The sequence below is a fragment of the Acinonyx jubatus genome, chromosome A2 (genome assembly GCF_027475565.1).
Source record: "Acinonyx jubatus isolate Ajub_Pintada_27869175 chromosome A2, VMU_Ajub_asm_v1.0, whole genome shotgun sequence".
Classification (NCBI taxonomy): Eukaryota; Metazoa; Chordata; class Mammalia; order Carnivora; family Felidae; genus Acinonyx; species Acinonyx jubatus.
Genome location: NC_069383.1, coordinates 37422225 through 37436842, shown reverse-complemented (window position 1 = coordinate 37436842; position 14618 = coordinate 37422225).

Here is a 14618-nt window from a genome sequence, read left to right as displayed (position 1 = left end):
TGGCTTCCCTGGCAGTAGCTCAGGGCTGAATAGAGGCAGTAAACATATTGCCACACAGATGCTAACCAGAGAAGTAATTTTTCGGTTTCCATTTGATTTCTGAAGTGTCATCCTGCAACTGAAGGCAGCTTCCACTTGGGGAGGGGAGTGGGAGCAAAAAGAGAGAGACTGAGGGGAAGAACCAGTAACAAGCCTTCATATAAGCTGCCTAGAAGCCTCTTCTAGATAACCAATATTCATTTGTCACTCTGCCTCATTTTAGGCTTTACATCTTAAAATTTTGTGCTTCCTTTGCAGAGACTCCATGTCATTTATCTAAAGGTTATCCAAAGTGAATAGTTATTATAGCTGTTTGTATTAATATTCCAAGGCCATTTCCTTTCTGCCTCCAGTGCGATCACAGGCTTTGTAGTTGCCAGAAATTAGAATTTGGTATGTTTCAAGTGATTTTTCTGTAATTTGTGTTTCCTGATTTTCTAGGTCAGTGGTTCCCAAGACTGCCTTTGTATCAGAATCATCTGGGGAGCATAATAAAGTACAGATGCTCAGCCTTCCCCTCACATCTGTGGTCTCAGAATCTTTTGGGATGAAGCCTGGAAATCTGGATTTAGAGAATTTTCCAGGGTAAGTCTGATGCTCGGTCAAGGTTTAGGGATCATTATTCTTGGTAATGGCAATGGAACTGCCAATACATAGCCTCTCTCCTTTTCTTTGCCGACAGTCAGTCTGTTAACATTCCTCCACATGATGGGCTTGATCTCCAGCCCATGGTGGCCTTGCAAATCAGACCAGGCAAACACACAAAATGGCGCTGGTGGTTTGGTCTGTGGGTGTCTTGATTGATATGTGTGGCTTGATGTTTTGTCTCCAGGGCCTCTGCTAACCAGAACAACCAGCATTTCACAGAAATTACCTGCTGTGAGTAGGCTGGCTGGCTGAGGAGGCAGTGCCTGGCAGAAGAGAAGGATAAAGACATAGGTCCCAGTTGTAAGGTGATATACGTCAGAGTCCCAAGTAAATTTTAGAGTGCTGTATCATGGGAGGATCATGACGGTAATAGTGATGATGATTCAGCGAAACTCTGATCGAGGCAAGGGAACAGAAGGGAGAGTTGGAAGGAGGAGGCAGAAACTATGCTGTCTTTACGGTGGGGCCGGTGGCCCAGCAGTGCTGCGTGTGGTCCATGGTATACAGTCCAAAAAGATTTCCTCACTCACCATTGCCTTACTGAGGTTTAATGTGTTCTTCTGGCACTTTCCCCCATCTTTTGCACTTCACGATTACTTTTGTTGATTTTAATAATATTTTGCCCTAAAAAATATTGTGGATACAGGGGAAGGTCTCCCACAGTGTGATTTTCCCCAGCTTCACACCTTCCAGGGTGGCCCTGCAGACAGATCTTTGCAGGGGTATGGGAGGGCAGGGCCAGTCTATAGCACTCACCTTAGGAACTTGGACACTTGGCGTGAAGACTTGACAGGATTCCCACGAAGAATGGTGAAATGGGCATTGTGATTGGTGGTAGGGCTGATAGACCATAAATATTAGAATTCATGATCAAAAGCAAGAGTGAAGATTTCTCCAGCTTTGGTGGGTTTTTGAAATGGCAGAGTTGAGGTACTTGGGCTGAGGAACTGGGATACTGGGTCACATTTGTTGTCACTTGTGAGGGAAAACAGATACTAAGTGCTTTCATATGCATTACTTATTTAAATCTTACAGAAACTCTGAAGCAAATAGTATCTGCAATTCTGAAATCCCAAAAGCTTTGAAAACCTCCAGGTTTTCACAACTCTATTTGAAATGGACATGACTTGAAATCTTTTGATAAGAAACCATAATTTGAACTTACATGAGACCATTTATAGTTTCGATTTCTCCTACTTGGTGTGAATATTCATATGTTTTGCTGCAGAAATATTAATGGACTTGATTGTAGGAGACTGTGTCAGACCTCGTTGGGTATGTTGCATAATATATGGTATGGACAACATGTTACTGTCTTAAAATGCAGAAAATCTGAATTCTGGGGACACATGTGACTCTACTCTGAGTTTTGCAATAGGGATTTTCATCTTGTTTCTCTACTTCTATAGAGATGCTGAAGCTTGAGAAGGTTAAGTAATTTATTGGGGGTCACAAAGCTGCTAAGTTGGGAGCTATGGCTCCAAAATAGGTCCATTTTGAACTTTTCTGCCTATAGTCAGTTTTTCTTCCTTGGTTTTCGATCCTGTCCCCAAAAGCTCCCCTTTGTGTTGTCTTGGTTTGTGTGGCAGGCCCCAGGATGAGGAGTGTGTGTGTGTGTGTGTGTGTGTGTGTGTGTGTGTAAATGTATGTATGGGGGTGGGTGTGAGTGTGGGCAGTGGAGCAACGTCCTCCTACTTAGCTGCCCTCCCTCTTGCTGCCCTCCACTCTGTAAACACTTTGCATTTTCCTCAAACACAAGTCTGATCATTCCAGTCATCTGCTTAAAATCTTCCAGGGCTGCTAGAAAGTCACATCCGAGATCCTTAGGATGGGACATAAATTCCTCTCTGAACTGGTTCTCACCTGACTTTAGTGACATGGAGTGCTTACACATGTGGACTCGGGAGCTGAATCAGAGGGTAAAAGTCCTTCTCTGCTGCTCCCGTGGCAAGTCACTTACCACTCTGCCTCAGTTTTTGTTTTTTGTTTTTTTCCTTCTGTAAAATAAGGGTGATAGAGTTATCTACCTCCTGGGTGGTATCGAGGAGTGAATGAGTTAATGCCATGTAAGCTATTTAGAGAAGTGCACACAGTAAGCACTCAGGTGATGTTAGCTGTTATTATTAGGTTATCTAGCCTTTTTTTCCTGGTTACTGAGACTCTCTCCTGTCCCCACCCAACCCCATACTTTGTCATAAGGAAGACTCTCATAGCCTTTTTGACCTTCATCGTGATTTGTCTTTGCCTTTGTCCTACTGCCTGCCTGCATGTGCACAACCTGTTTATCTTTTACAATTCAAGGTTCAGCTTCTTGAAGACTCTCTCAAGTCCTCCTCTTCCCTGTCCTTTAGGCCTCCATGATGCCACATTTGTACCTTTGTCATGGCCACTTTCTTCTTGGTTTGCTGATCATTCTCTTTCCCTGAATTGGAAGGCCTTGGAGAATGAGTCTTGCAAGTGTTGGTATCTCCTCTCTGGCAGAGAATCTAAGTCATATAATCAATGAATAAATGCCGTGGAGATAATTCTTTCCAACTTTGGTAGGAATTTCTGCTACAGACACTATTTATAAGCAACAAAATTCACTCTTGAAAATTTCAGCTCAAAAGGAATGTAGTAAAAGATACTAAGTAACTGACAGGACTTCCAAGAAACCAGAGAATGGGACCTGGCCGTTTTACACCCAGGAACAAGATAGGAGTTATTCTCAGTGGGTTGGTCCACCGGAGGCCCTCCTGCCATGCTGAGCCAGGATTGGGATCTTGCTGACACTGGGCATGGGGCACTGCCTCCAGATCATGGCCACTGCGGCCTCTGAAAGCTGCCTGTCTCTACTGCCACCCTCCCTCATCTTTGCCAGCACATTGTCCTGCAGGGCCTTGGGTATTGCCTCCTAACTGCATTGTTTTCTTCCAAATTGCAATCTCTAGTAGGTGCACCGATTGGTGGAGCCTAGGTCACATGACTGCATGCAGCCTGCAAAGGAGGCTGGGAAGGGGATGAGAAAGCGTCAGGAAGTGTGGGTGCCTGAGCGTGGAAGAGGGTTTCCAAAGTGCTGGATGACTAGGGTGTCTTGGGTGCTGAGGTGGACAAGACTTTACATCAGTAGCAGCGGTGGTGGTGCAGGAGTGGAGTGGAGAGCGTTTCCTGGGCAGCAGGTGGAGAACTTTTACGGACTAGGAGTGGGAGACACCTAAAATTCTGAGCAGAAAAATGAGGAGAACTTTTCGAGCCTAAAGTACCACACCGCTGACGTTCTTACGTGTGCTCATCGTCATCCGCTCTGTCTTCTCTGTGAGGACGGTTGTTGTCTGGAGAAACAAGGATCACACTCAGGCGTCGCAGTGGCTCTCCTTGCTGCACTGTTGACCGCGAGACATTGAAGGATAACGGAGGAAGGAATTACTCAGTGTCTAAATCAGGGATATTCAACACATTTTTTTTATCTGCACTGCCCCTGGCCACGTGTGGATAGTGCTTAAAATGTGGCTAATGTGTCAGGCACTGCATTTTTGATTTATTTATTGTTAATCGATTTAAATGTAAATAGCCACATGTGTCTAATGGCTAAGTTACTGGATAATGCAGAGCTAGATAATGTCACCTGTTGAGGGAGGCAAAAAAGATCACTTTTTTGTGTGTAAAAAAATATTTTTAGATGTATCTTAGATCAGTAGATAACCACACATTGCTTCTTGGCAAATAAAGCCTTTTGAAATACTGAAATACTTGTTGGCATGTTGATTTAGCCACAAACAAGTAAATGGTGAGATAGTGGATTTAATCCTCAATAGTAATTCCTCACTTTAAGGTTTGTTAACCTAAGAATGTAAAAACTAGAGTTTGCAATAACAATATTTTCCATGAAAATCACTCTGGAAAACACTATTATTTGCCAAAAATAGAAAAGGGTCAGTATTTAGTAGGACTGGTCTTCAAACCACACATCAGAGTCCCCTTGGCAGGCCTATAATAACGAAGGTTGCAGGGTCCCACCGCCAGAACTTCTGATCGTTTACAGGTGAGTGGGGATGAAAACTTACATTTCTAACAAGTTCTCAGGTGATGGTCTTGCCGCTCGTCTGAGGACTGTATTTGAGAATCCCTGACTTCAGAAATACTGTTAAATAAAACCAAGCTGTTCATTGTAGGACATCTTCGAATCTTTCATCTGCAGATGTAAGTCTGGTACTCTGAGGTCCCCCGGGGGAGCTTTGTATGTGGCATTATCCCACAATGACTTGATCAGAAAACCCCTTCTCTACAGTGTATCCCAAGGACTAAAGTTGGAGAAACACAGTACTGTGAAATTCTATTGAATTAAACATAGAGCTTAGTTTCTCAATCTTCCACTGCATCTATCTAGCTACAAATTGGAGTTCCCCTGGGCTCCATTCTCAGATGCTTTTTTTTTTTTTCTCTCTTCTGTCCTCTCCACATGAGAGAGTTCATCTAGGGCCATGATTTTTATTTGTATTTTATTTTATTTTATTTTAATATTAAATATAATTGATTGTCACATTGGTTTCCATACAACACCCAGTGCTCCTCCCAACAGGTGTAGGGCCATGACTTTAAGTGCCAGTGACACCCAGTTTGATATCTCTACCCAACCTCTCTTCTGAATACATCGTGTATCCACTAGCATTTCTATCTCAGAACATGTCCTGAACTGAACTCTTGTTATAGCTCCCCACTGACCCAATCTGACTCCTCTCCTGGTATCCCTTTCTTGGTAAAGGGCATCGTGATTTACCTCCTGGATTGTCATCAAATCCATCAGCAAGATCTGTCATGTCTGCCCAAGAAGGTATGTAGAAGAGTATATACACTTAAGTACACATGAGCTCAGTCATAATGCATATGTGTACATATGTGTATATGCACATACATACTCATAGATATGTCTCCTTTAACTCACTGGTAATGCTACATGCTAGTTCAAGATATGAGTTACCTTTGATGATGTCATCACATTCTTTTAAAATGGGATGATTCCTATTTCCCAGGCTGTGCCTTCCTGCAGGTTACAATGGGGCCAAAACATACGAGAAAAAAGGTATTTGTCTAGCTCTGCTCCCATCTATAATTGTGGAAACTCGTACGATTCTCAGACCTTCACAGTTAGTTCAGGAAGACCCTGAGATGCTTTGCATGTGCTTGGGAGCTAGCCCTCTCTGTCACCTTGCCGACTCTTCCTTCCCCTGGTGTGGCAATGTCACCTGTCACCCAGTGAGGAACTAAGGTGCCCGTCATTCTCTCCTACCTCTCTTCTATTCCAGAAAGAGGTGGGTCCAACTTCATGCCTGGGCTGCTAGATCTCCCTGCTCTAATGAGCTCCACATTCCTCTGAAGTGGGATATGAAGGGATCCTGAGCTCCTGTATATTCTGTTACACAGGCTGTCAGAGGACCTTTTTAACTTTTTCCAGAACGCCTTTTTTTTTTTTTTATGTTCTATTCCTAACTGAAAATTTGGTGAAATCTTTTATTTTTCATTTCTTTTATTTCAGGCTCATCTGCTGGAACTCAGGCAAACAAGTGTCCCTAAATCTCCTTTCCCTTCCTAAACTGACCTAATGTTCTTGGATCAAGTTTGTATAATTTTACTCCCCTCTCCTTGAGGAAGACTTTTAGAAAGTGGCTTCTTGTTCCTCATACAAACAGAACTGTGGGTGGTCTGCTCCCAGTGGCGTTTCTTGTTTTCTTCCTGGGATACACCCAACCTCCCGCTTACTATATATCCTGCCCCCCACTTTGACATAAATTGTGTGTGTGTGTGTGTGTGTGTGTGTGTGTGTGTGTGTGTGTGTTATGTAAATGATAGATCTACCTCTCTCCATTTTATTTGCATCACACCATAAAATTCAGGAGTGGATATTCTGTAGGCTTCTCTTTTTGTCCTCTTCCTTTTGCAGTGTCCTGAATTTGTCTTGATTTGTTCTTAGTTACCTTTAAAAACTGTATAAGTGTCAGAGATAGAGAATTTTTTCAAGAGAGAGTGCATGCAAGTAAGGGAGAGGGGCAGAGGGAGAGAGAGAATCTTAAGCAGGCTCCATGCTCAGTGTGCGCCCAACAATCTCATGACCCTGGAATTACAGAGCAGAAATCAAGAGTGTGACAGTCAGCTGACTGAGCCACCCAGGTGCCCCTAAAGATAGACATTTTTTTTTAATGTTTATTTTTGAGAGAGAGAGAGAGAGTGAGAGGAGGAGGAACAGAGAAAGAGGGCGACAGAGAATCCCAAACAGGCTCCACTCTGTCAGCAAAGAGCCTGACATGGGGCTCAATCTCCAGAACCATGAGATCATGACCTGAGCTGAAGTCAAGAGTTGGATGCTCAACTGACTAAGCCACGCAGGCACTGCAGAGATACAGATTTTATCCTTGGAACCATGTTGGAAATCTAAAAATCATTAGGCCCCCAACTATAGGTTTTTCAGACTTTAATGACTTGGCCCACATTAAGAGAAAGATCCAAATTGTAACAGGAGATTCAGAGGAGAGCCTTACAAAAGAGCAGGACTTCTCTGCTTGCCTTTGTCCACCCTCAGTTATGCGCTCTCCACCAGGGCCAGCCTTCTTGGAGCTGGCAGGGCACCTGGGGGGCTGCAGAGGCTGCTGGGAGTCGTGCAGCTGGAGTGGGGCTTTAAGTGAGTGCGGACTTGATTGCTCGTCAGAAAGCCCTGTAGGAAGATGGGTCTTTTTAGTTTTTCACTTATTAGCAGTTTGTCATTAGCATAATCCTAGGTAGGCAACATGGTGCAGTTAGGGCTATATAATTTAAAAGGTGAATAAACAGAGAATGAAGGAGTTATGAATTTAGTGTGGTGTGTATATTTTTTCCAAACTCCAAACAGCACCAGCATGGTTTTACAAAAACATTTAAGAGGGAAACCATGTCTGTGGTCATATCATAGTCCCGAATGAATAATTTAAAGACTCACTTGTCCAGGCCCTGTACCAGTTTAATCCCAAATCACTCCTGTCTTTGGATGGATCCACTTTTTCACTTGACACTTTTTCAACAATTAAAAAAAAGCAGTGGAAAAATAGAAACATCTTCTCCTATGTGTCTGATGAAAGAGAGTTTCTAGGTAGAGTCTTAAACCTTAGGAGGGAAGGGAAAAGAGTGGGAACTGTTAAAAAAGGCAATTCCTGTTTCCTGAGGATTCTGAGGTCTGCTATAGACAGAGGACTGAATGTGTCAACAATAGCTTTAATTTTCCCCTCCAGAACACTGGTTTCCAAACCTGGTTCACAACAGAATCACTGGGGGAGCCTATTAAAAATAGAGATTCTTAGTCTAGTTTGGGATATCAGATTCAGTAGGTCAAGGGGTGAGGAACTAATCCACCTTCAGAGTAGGTAGCAGCCATTTGAATTGCTTTGCCTCTGGGATTTTTGCTGAGGGGAAAAAAAAGGAAGCTAAAAACCAGGTGTCCCAGGCTTTCATTAAAACCTAACCTCTCTGAACAGCTGCTTCTGCTAGGTGACTCTGGTCCCAATATGATATAAAGTATTTGGAACAGCTTTTTATTTCTTCTCAATTTTCTTGCAACTCTTTCTTTAAATTAGATTCTTCGTGCAAATTTTTATTGCTTGTCTGACAAATATTTGGTGGGATACCATGTACCTCCCAAATGCCCTCATTATCATTAGTGATTGTTATTTATTGCTCCCAATAGAGAATCATTCATAAAGCATTGGTTCTTGGCAAGTATCTTGCATTGCTTTCAGAGTTACATCATGTATTCAAAGATCTATTCATCCATTTGCCTATGATTTATTATCTGGTGTTATTTGTACAATTTAAATATCAGCACATAGTGAGTTTAATCATAGTATTTAAAATATATGAATATATATGGCTGTTTGCTTATATTTATGTAAGTAGGTAAAATAATCAGCCATTTCTTCACTAGAAGTGACATATAAAGGAAAATAACAGTTATTTAAATATTAGATGCAAATGAAGCTATGTGCATATTATAAACATTTTTAAATTATTTATTTTGGAGAGAGAGCATGAGAGGGGCAGAGGGGGGGAGAGAGAAAATCTCAAGCAGACTCCACACTTAGCACAGAGCCTGATGTGGGGCTGGATCCCATGACCCTGGGATCATGACCTGAGCTGAAACCAAGAGTTGGACACTCAACCAAGTCACCCAGGTGCCCCGATTACAAACATTTCTATTTGAATATTCAAAATCTAAAAGTTCTCTTTTTATCTCCTCAAAAAGTGATTAAAGGAAACAGAATCCTTTAAGGCAAAAAACAACTTAGAGCCTTACGAATTAATTTTCTTGTTACCGTGAAGCTAATTTGAATAATCCATTTTTTTATAGTGTAATAGTTTTGCTTTAAAATTCACCATTCAAGTAAAGGACCACCATCACCTCTGTACTCACTAAATTTGAAATGGTTGTGATTATGTCTCAACTTGACCTTTATACGCTGGTTCCTTTTTTTCATTAAGAGACAACTCTATCCATTGCCACACTCAGCTCCACGTCTAATGGCCAGTGGCCATGAGATTCCCAGAAGTGAATTTCAGTGCTGAAAATATTTGCTATCCCTTACATTTAAAGCTTGATTTCCTTGCCAATCATTGATCAAATTCTACCTCAATCCTGTGATTAAGAGCATTTAAACATCTCTATTTGCTCTCTATCTTTCCCTTTCAAGGAACAGTGCTATTTTCTTTTTTTTTCTTCAAAGTTAAGTTTCTTGTGAAACTTTCTTGCAGGAGACGATTTTTTGTCATAGGAACATTTACCTTCAGGCAGTTCTCGCTGTAGGGAGCACTTTGTACAGAAAATAGAATAGACTCCTTTTGGGTGCCTGCTCTGTACATAATAACCCTCCTACCCCCAACTTTTATCTGAGAACTATCTCCTGATCCACAGGGGTGACACTCAGAAGCCAGATTTATCCTGATAGCCTTAACTATGTCCTCTAGCCAGAGGGGTGGACACTTAACCCAAACTGAGTCTACTGTAGTCTCTTTCCTCAGAAAGTACAGTTGGGATTCAGACACAGATAAGTCTTTGTGAATGACTGTAAACTGCACCATGTATCAGTTAACTTTGGAAAAAATAATGCTGGAAAACTGTCACAAATCCCATAGTCATATGACCATCAATGTTTGTTTATGCTTATGTTTGACTGATTTATCTGGGCCCAATGAGCAGCTCTGCTATGTGCACCTTTACTCCTCATCTCAGAACCAGTGGGTTAGGCTGGGCATGTACTCCTGGTGCTCTGATGTGACTGTTTGTGTTCCCCACTGTGTTCATATTCGAACCCTCTAGGAGATGGTATTAGGTGGTAGGGGCTATGAAAGGTGAGTAGGTCATGAGGGTAGAGACTTCGTGAATGGGATTAGTGTTCCTACTAAAGACATCCCAGACAGATCTCTTGCACCTTCCGTCGTGCGAGGACACAGCAAAAAGACCTGGCCTACACACCAGGAAGTGAGTCCTCACCAGATACCGAATCTGCTGGTGTCTTGCTCTTGGACTTCCTTGGCTCCAGAACTGTGAGAAATAAATTTGCATTGTTTATAAGTGACTCAGTTTATAGTGTTTTGTTATAGTAGCCTGAACAGATTAAGATGTATAGCAATGGCTCAGCATAGGGGTGCAAGTGGAAATACAGCAGGCCTTTAGAGTCTAGGCTTGAAACTGGCATGCTTTTACCTCTCTTTCTGTTGACCTAATAAGCCAGTGGTTGAACCTAACATTACAGTGTAGATAAATGCACTCTGCCCCTTGGTGGAACTTCAGTCACAGGGCACATGACTTGAATATAAGGCCTGAGGTGTGGGTGGTGAGTGGTGAAAATATTCAAAGTCAGTGCTGTAGTCAATTACACAAGTGACTTGGGTTTATCTGTGGGGTGGCCATATCCCTCCATATGGACCAGAAAAGAAGGAAGGAAGGGCAAAGTAAATCATGAGAAAATTTCCTTCCCTGAGAAGGAAAAACAAAGTAAACACAAAGAACCACAAAGGCAGAAGGATGGAAAGTCCTGATGATTTTCCCATTCCTGATTCTTTGAGTCTTTGCTGAATTTTTGCCCTTGATTTCTTTGCAAGATCTCTGAATGCTTGTAATAAATCTATTCTCTGTGTGGATACTAAATAGAAAGTGGAAAGGAGGTCAAATGGAGCTAGGTAAATCACAGCACCAGTGCAAGCTCGTCTGAGCCATAGCTCTAAGAATGGTCAGGTAAGCGGGTGAGCTGAGGACACTTCTGCCAAAGGCGTTTCTAAAACTATGAGTAGATCAGGGGCATAGGCAGTTTCCACTTTTCCAAAACAGGGTCAGTTGGAAAAGCCCTGGATGGTCCCTTAAAAGATGGCTTTTGGAAGATCTTCAGACATTGGTAAACTTCACTCTTTGCAGAAAGCCTTTAAACTTGCCTTGGGTACTTTTTCTTAGTAGGAAAGTAAATAGAATACAAAGCTTTATGGGTCAAGTAGATAGAGTAGGAAACTTCATTCTAATGTTGACATGTTACACATGATTGATGATCTCTAAATTTGTATCTCCAGTCAGTTCCAACCTCTACTTTAAGCTACAGATTTGGGTATCATCTGCCTTTTGACATCTTTATTTAGAAGTCTAATGGGCATCTCAAACTTAAAATGTCTTAGGCAAAACTGCTGACTATTCTCTTTCTCCCACAAATACTTGCTCCTTTCTCGTATTCCCCAGTACAGTATATGGTACTTCCTTCCATCTAATTGCTGAGGTCACACACTTAATAGACATCTTTGTTCCCTCTTTTTTCTTCATTCAATCCATCGGCCCTACACTTGATTTTCAAAATATATCCTGATTCTGACCATATATCTCCTTCACTCTGTCCCATTTTCCTGAGTCATTGTCATTTTCACTCCTTTCCCTGCAAACTCACTTGACCCTCTAAACTCTATTCCTATAGCAGCCAGAGTGACCTTTAAAAAATACTGTGAGTCAGGTGCCTGGATGGCTCAGTCTGTTGAGTGTCTGATTCTTGATTATTGTTCAGGTCATGACTCATGAGTTCAAGCTCCACATGGGGCTCTCTGGTGACAGTGCAGAGCCTGGTTGAGATTCTTTCTCCTTTTGCCCCTCTTCCTCTCTCTCTCTCTCTCTCAAAAATAAACATTAAAAAAAAAAACCTGTGAGCCATTTCACTCACTTGCTCAAAGCTCTGCAATGACTTTCCATCAAACCTCCTCCTCCTCCTCATCATTTTTTTTTAAGTATTCTGCATGTCAACATGGGCCTTGAATCAGGATTCCAAGATCAAGATTCATGCTGTACTGTCTGAGCCAGCCAGGTGATCCTCCATCAAACTTCTAATAAAATTCATGTTTCTTTTGGCTTGCTCCTTCATATCAGTCTGGTTTTTGCTTAGTTATTACTAGAGATGTCTTACCTGCTTGTCTTCTGGACTGACCTGCAATTTTCCTTAACTTTAGTTTTTCCTTATAGCACTTACTACTATTTGAAATTATATACATTTTTTATAGTCTCTGTGTCCCATGGGAATGTAAAATACATTAATATAGCAACTTTGCCATTTGTGTTACTATATTCTTAGTTTCTAGAACAGAGCCTGGCATATAGTAGGTGCTCAATAAAAGTATTTGCTAAGTGAATGATTAAATGAATGCTGGAGTATGAGGTATTCAGGGCCCCCATGTTGCACAACTTCATTACACCATGTTCATTCCATAATCACACATGGAAGTACTAAAATTTGCAAAAGACCTATATAGTGGATATTTGACAGACAGATTGTTTCCAAAAATTGTTTCTGCCCATTCCTTCTGGAAGTTTGAGGGATCTGAATGGGAACTTCAAGTGGTTAGGTAGCAAGAAGCTGTGTGGGTGAACATCTTTTCAGTTTTTTATAAGAGGGAATAAAAGGCATCCATATATATTTTCCTTACATTGTAACCTCCAGTTTTCACTCAGACTTTGTTGGGTTAATTTGCACGTAAGAGCATTTGGTAGGGGCGCCGGGGTGGCTCAGTTGGTTAAGCGTCGGATTCTTCATTTCAGTACAGGTGATGATCTCACGGTTCATGGGTTCGAGCCCGGTATTGGTCTCTGCTCTGACAATGCAGAGCCTGCTTGGGATTCTCTCTCTCCCTCTCCTTCTGCCCTTCCCCTGCTTTCTCTCTTTCTCTCTCTGTCTCAAAAATAAATAAATGTAAAAAAATTAAAAAAAAAGCTTTTGGTAATTTTTTGAATACAGAGAATAGAAGCAAGACTGTACATAGCAGAGAACAAGTTTATTCAATTAAACCTGAGTATCTAATCTCACTCAGAGTAGAAGAAAGGTGGATTCCCATAGCAACCCTTTGAGAAGGAAAGAAAATCCTGAGCTGTGGCATCAGGATAGAATGAGGATGCATTTCTGGGTCCCTTGGGGACTCATATGGTTGTAAAAGGTTTACACATGTTGGTTAATATGCCAGAGCTTTCTGCTTGCCCTTATTTTTTTTTTCTTGAATAATACAGCTTATTGGGGTCACTAAGAGGATTACTTTCACCTTAATTCCCACATCAATTGGTCTTAGTACTTTAGGTACCTTACCTGACCTAGAGGCCAACCATCACTGATATCCAGAGGGAACTGTTTTCCTTGAAAGTTCCTGACCACCCACAAGGATCTTCTGCAGCCTCTCCATCTGTTTCTCCGCAGCTGCCTGGAAGTGGTCAACTTCCCTTGCACAGTCCGGCAAAAGGGAATGACATCCTCACTCATGTCTCGATCTCAGCCTCCTCATGGCAGCTCAGTGTCATTGCAAGCACTCACTCGGACTTTCATTTCTTCAAAGCAGTTTCCTCTTTATTTTCATTTCTGCTTTTCTGATCTAGAAGCTCCCTTTTTCTTGTTGTTGAATATTTAGTCTAATTGGAGTTTGCTGTATCATCTCCCACTTGAGTTCTATGTTGACTGTCCTATTGAGACTGTCATGGAATTGCCTGTTAATCAATTCTTGTTTGATGCAAGATCTAAAACCCAAATGATGTAGCTGACTTGGCTGGCCAAGGTGATCTTAAGGCACCTGAGATTTAGGCGGGAATCTTTGTTTTTAAGATTAAGCTGAGGCAGCAGTAGGTTCTGTTTGAGAGGTCTTATGCAAATTTACTGCCTCAAATGTTCAAGCCCAGCTGAAACAGGTTTTGTTTTGTTTGTTTGTTTAAACAACTACTGTACTCTTTGTTTCAAGTCCTTTTCCTCTTCTATTCTTTCTCAAAAGTATCCTGACAACTCATATGTAGATGGATATCTTGACAAGGGGGTGTCCACTCTCTTTCATTTCTGAGGAGAAACTACATTTTTATCTAAAACAATAATGAACATTAGAGGAGGCCAGTTGAATTAACAAATTGTCAAGTACACTGAAGCTTCACCATGATACACACTTTGGAAACTGTGTTACAGAATTGTGTGTTCATTAAAATATGGCACAGTGATGTTTTTCAGAATGAAAACGTGTGGTGCAGGATCCAAGACTGATTTTTATCTTATACTAATTTTCAAGCTTCATGGGACTGGGTTATGGTGGCGACTCTGGCACTTTTACTGAGTTTTAGGAAGTCACTTAAATTGATGGTAGGCTAGTATGTGCGAAAAAGAGGGCAAAAACTCTTCTGTAGCTTTCTAAGGAGACCAGAGATGAACTAGAGATTATAGGATTTTTTTTTTTTTTTTTTTTACAGTTTATGTTTTATCAAGGGGATTTAGCCCTGGCTTTTTCAGGCAAGGTTTCGTTTTTATAAAGCATTTTTCTTTTCAGTTTTACTACATTTCCCCATAGGGCTATTAACATTGCTAGACATATTCTCTTGTGAGTTTTTGCTATTATTTTTATTTAGATTGGCTGCCTACCCTGTCCCAAATTCAGGAGATAATTGAATCTTC